This window comes from Formica exsecta, unplaced genomic scaffold, assembly GCF_003651465.1.
Source record: "Formica exsecta isolate Colony F162 unplaced genomic scaffold, ASM365146v1 scaffold228, whole genome shotgun sequence".
Taxonomy (NCBI): domain Eukaryota; kingdom Metazoa; phylum Arthropoda; class Insecta; order Hymenoptera; family Formicidae; genus Formica; species Formica exsecta.
The window spans coordinates 747,428-753,461 of record NW_021849573.1 but is presented as its reverse complement, the minus strand read 5'-3'; positions in this window follow the sequence as shown (position 1 = coordinate 753,461).

Here is a 6,034-nt window from a genome sequence, read left to right as displayed (position 1 = left end):
CAGCTGAGTGATGAGACTCGAATTTTGTAGGATCAATGCGTCCGACGGAAATCGGTCTCTCGGTCCGTCGGATACAGCCCGTGGTAACATTCCTTGAAGCCAGGTCTATGGCCAGTGTACAAAGTACCTCGTAAACCCCACAATTGCTTGCCTTAGGTGGCCTTCCTTGCTCCGTCTCATCCTTTCCTAAAGTTTTTTGTCAAGGATAACATTCGATTGTGGATCCGAAGAGTTAGGATTGTTGGGTTAACCGTGCGTAGTGTCAGTTTGCTTTCGACCTACGCGTATGTAACACTATCGCTACAAGTGCTCCTCGGTTAAATTTCTGTATATATATGTATATCGCTTTTGTTTAAATATTTTTTTTATTAGTGGTAAAATGATAGAAAGTGGTTCAAGTGGACAAAAAACTGTGTTATCTATTCTGCTTTGATGGTTAAACTATACACGTACCATGAATCAGTAACCAGGTAAAAAATAATATTGGCTACATGTTCCAAATTGGAATTAATTTTTAACAAAAATACTGAGAAAACTACTAATATAACTATCAAGTTATGGACGACTTGAACAAGAATAATTTCTCGTAAATTGAATTTTATGGAAACAATTATAACACAACATTATATTCTTTAATTAATATAATTTCAGATGAAATTTATATATATTTTAATAAAATTTATGTATGTATGATTAAAGTTATACACAATAATAAAAATTAGAAGGTTAAATGAAGAGCTAAATTGACATTTACGTTAAAAAAAAATTAATTCCGATTTGGTCAGAAAATCATTAAAAAAAATATGTTATATATTATTTATAAAAATATTTTCCGTATACATAATACTGTATACACAGGGTGTTTAAAAAAAACCAATATTTCTATTTCAATATTTATATGGTAGATAAGACACACTATATTGAGTAAAAAAACCTTAGTAAACATAGGTCGAAAGCTCAACCGTTTCTGAGATAGATAAACATAATAGATAAACTTAATAAATAAACATTTTTGTATGTTAGCATGATTGACTTACTGACTTCTACGTGTCGCATGCGATGTTTACCTCAGTGTTTATAAACCGCGTTCTGAATGTTCTCATTCAATTTCCATACATACTTCATAACAATAGATTTCACCGGCAATCAGTCAGTTGTCATCAACTGGCGAATGCGGATCTATTTGGTGATTACACAGTTACAAAGTATCGTGCTGAAAATGTCAGCGTATTACTCTAATGAAGTGGAACATTTTCTGTAAATATCAAGATAAAGATTTAGACAGATTATTTTCTTCTCACGTTGCATGCGACGCGTAGAAGCAAGTGAGTCAATTATGATTCTAACATACAAAAATGTTTATATTTCAAAAACGCTTTCGATCTATGCTTACTAAGGTTTTTTTACTCATTGTCAGTATGGTGTGTGTGTGTGTCCTATCTACCATATAAATATTGAATGGTTTTTTTTTAAACACCCTGTATTCATATTCAGAGATTAATTAATATATTGCAAAATTGCGTTTGTTACGATTCACCAAAACAATCAAAACAAATTCATATATAATATTAACAAAAATTGCCGAATGGCCGACACAAAATATCTTATATTCTGAAAGTATTTATAGATTTGTCATGCCGAGTTCAAAATAAATAAACAGCTGTTAAATACGTATGAGACTGAGTAATCGAAAATTTATCTGTCATGCATTAGTATGTGACAATGGCCTTTTTTTGGAACGTTTGCAATAACATATCGATAAAAACGTCAGATGCAAAAAGCGTTTCCAATTTTTCTGCGCTAACAAAAAAATACTTGCCAGAATATACGAATATTATTTTAATGGCAATTTATGAAATATTAATGATTATAGGAGGCATATATCTGCATATTTATTTTTATTACACGTTGGTTCATTTTCATAACTAATTAAGTCTATTTTATAATTGATATATGTATATTAACTTTGCATAATATATAAATATACATATATATGATGTGAGTACACGATAATAAACATGTAGAAAACACCGTATCTTAGCGCTTTCCCGTAATATTAAATCAGTGGCGATATGTTTCATGACTTTTTACTTATCAATGAAAGAAATTTCATATAATGTAAAAGAATTTTCATTTAATTTAACGTATATTATCGCATAAAAAAATATTTCTAATAAAATAATTTTAAATCATGCATTTTTATATAGCTCAACTTTAAGAGAAGTATGATAAACTTCATGTTAGCAAATTAATCGGTCATTGAAACTTCAGTTGACAGTCAGAGACTGCCTGATAAATGACGTAGATAGAAAAAAGAAATAGATTTGGACTTCGTTCTTATAATATATATTAGAAAAGATAACCATAATCTCACATTGGCGACGTCTCGTATATACGTCGATGAACTTCTTTTGCAAAATGTCACGCGTGCTTAAAAAAGAAGTAAAACATATATTTTAACTTCATTTATATTTCACTCTCTCTCTTTTTATATTACATTTCCTTTGTCGTGTGACTTGTCATTCGCTTTAAATAAGATTTTGATACCAATATCGATATCGTAACGTGTTTTTCATTGCGATAATAATTTCGGACAGAAAAAAGGCAAAGTTTAGAAAATTAATATTCAGAAAAATAGCTATATTACAAGATAAAATAACGAGAATATATATCTCTCTTTCAAATGACATTTAATAAACGAATATTCTTTCTCGGTGCTAATTCACTGCCAGTAAACGGAAAGTCGGAACAGTACATACATCGAGAAAGATAAACGATATAACTCAAAATTTTCATGATAGTTGATAAAGGAGAAATCTCACAGTCTAGACGAATAAATAATCACTCCGTTACACACATTTAACGGAAATTATGTAAAATATGGGTATGCGACTAACATCCTCATGGATAGTACGGTAAGATCGTCGGTGTTGGGATAGGTCGAGAGAGAACTCGTTGCCATATCAATATACCTAAGTGAAATGATACGAGGCGGCCGTAAAGTCCGACAGTAATGACGCATTAGGGGGTTGCCGGGCCGATTTAGCCGGCTATCAAACAAAAGGCAACTTTTACTGGTTCCGGCCGAGGCAGTGGAGCGCGGGCGCGGGCGCGCGCGAGCGTTTTAAGAGGTTCGGTTGGGAAAGAGAGCGCGCCGGCCACTTATACCTGACGTTTTATGCGTTTTATAGGCGCGACGTGCGTTTCGTGTGCCAAACAGCGCATAAAAGTGCAACCAGATTGGCCGTTCTCGTCGTTACCACGTCACGGATTATTCGCGATGTTTTGCGCCGCAAAATCGAGTGAGTCTCCTCTTTGCCGGTTGCTTTGGAATTATCTGCCAACACCTTCCGAAGAAAAATATATCGTGTGTTTGCGGTTTTGTTCGTGTATACTTAACACGTACGAAAATTATTCTTTTTTTTATAAACATCTTTTTCTAAGCCCTTGTAATTGTTTGTAAAGACCTATATGTATATATCGATTTATAATCCATATTTTTAATATTAATTTAATTTTTATTATTACTATAATAAAACATATGGATCTAATAAATATTATATATTTTAAATGCTTTGTTATATTAAACAGAATTTTCTTGAAAATTTTCGTTTAGCGAAATAATTTCGTATAAAAGATAAATTAAAAATAGCGAATATTGTAAGGTAGTGACATTTTATGATTAAATAATGAAAACATAAATTTTTTATTAAATGTAATATTGTCGACATTCAATCACTCATTCGATACGTTAAAGTAGATCAACAAATTATATACATATACATTCTATATCACATTAATTTAGATAAGGATTAATTTAGCAAAACGATAATCATAAACCAAACATCATCTACTAACTTCTAACCTTCTCGATTTATCGACAAGTGGAACAACCGTTATCATATAAGTATATAACGTAGCGAAATATGTCGTGAAGTATTATTAACTGCGAAAAGAAAAGATACCATATTTATGCATCTTTAAATTCTAAGAACTCTGCTGTTGAGTCTAATATACTCATATGTTCGCTTAATCATAACTTCATCGTAATGATTTTTCCTTATTTTTTATTTTATACACAATACATCGTTTTATTAATTCATCAAATGCGGTAGTCCAATTTCATGTAATTCATTCCCGGAATATCGATCAAACATAATTTAATACCGCGTCAGAGAGAGTTGTGATACAAGGGAGCAGAAAGCAAGGTAGAAGGGACGAACCGCGCGGGGGGAAGGTGGAAGATAGGATTGATGAGATCAATATGCAGTAAGTCTGAGCATGGCGTTCAGAGTTAATGGCGGAGACGCGTTGCGGAGAGAAGCTTTAATGCTCCCGCTCTAGGTGTGAAATATTTTATTAGCGATATCTTTGCGTTACGCTTAAATTGAAACTTTCGCAATAATAAACAACGCTTACGCGAAATATTTTCTATCTTCTATAATGATAAGGATTGTCGCAATATATGAATTGTGCGATTATAGGTACAGCGCGATATATTTATCACAAACAATTTTACTAAACTTTCTTTTGTCCGTAGCATATATGTTTAAATCTGTTTAAATGCTTTCGATTCTCAATAATTTCTAAAGCAACATCTTATTTTCTTCCCGCACGGGAAAGCAAGCGATGGAGAATTTTGAATCATATCAAATTTAATTCGACATCTTTACGATGCAAATAAAAAAAAAAAGATAGAATCTCAATTTTTATCGCTCGTGTCAAGATGTGACAGGATCGGTTTTACGATGCGCGCTCCGATAAAATTCGATTTTACAAAATAATTTAAATTTTAACGTAACAACAATTTTGGAGGTTACGGCATAAAGATAAAACCATTTTATTGCAAAAAATAGTAATGTTATACGCATATAACAATTAATACTCGAAATAGGGAAGCATTTAGTCTCCCATGGAGATGACAGTTATTTTAATATGTGTGTGAGTCTATTTTACCATTTATTAATTTTCCGAAACGCACATTGAATCAGTCCGCTTTGTAATGAAGCGCATATAATTTGTAATCGTGTTATACTCGCACAATGAGATAAATTAACGACATTGGAATACTATCAGCGGGACATAATAAATGCTCATGTTATCGAACATAAACATTCACACATTAGTCTGCCAGCCGTAGGTGAAAGCAAAGTAATTAACCAACGAGCTTTTCAACTCGTTGCAACACTATTCAAAGCCATTAATAAACTTGAAAAATATTTCCAATTAAATTAGATATGAAAAGTTTATAGCAGATCTTATATTCGTATTGTGAAAGTGATTGTCTAATATATTGAAATTTATAGTGTATTGTTCCAAAACGTTCTTAAGCGTAAGAGGTCTTGATAATGAAAGAGATCTTGAATTATTATTCCATAATTTAAATATAATATAAATTTAGACATAGTCGTGATAAATGCAAAATTTCTAAAAAAATATTACGTGGATTATATAAAGTGCACCTAGTCAGCACAGTGAAGTCAAAAATTACAAAATTTCTATGAACGTGATGTAAATTCGAAAAGATGCGATTCAAAGATGAATATTTTCTATCGAGAAATGTTCAAAGTAGACTGGCTGTTAAGTAGCCAGAACGTGCTTTAGATTTGGATCGCGCCATTAGTATCGCCCTTCTGCGCGAATCGGCCGGCGGCACGTGTCAAAGGATGGGCGAAGCAGAAGAAGAAGAAGAAAAGGAACGAAAAGAAAACAGCGACGCCGAAGAGGAAGGAGAAGAAATCCGGTGGCGCTGCACGAGAGATACGCAGACGCGGGGGACGCGAGAGAGAGAAAAAGAGAGAGAGAGAGAAACACGCATAGAAAGCGAGAGAAAGAGAGAATAGGACGGTACGAGCGGTGCCAAGATGGCCGGATATTTTCACTCTTCCCCTTGCTCGGTCGTCCACCGGACAGAATGCCTCTGCCTCGACGAAAACCAGCTTCGTGCCGCCAAACGGAACAAACTCACACAATCGCGCATACATGTCACACACTTACCGCAAATGTTTCCAAAACCGCCTGACCTCTCCCCCCC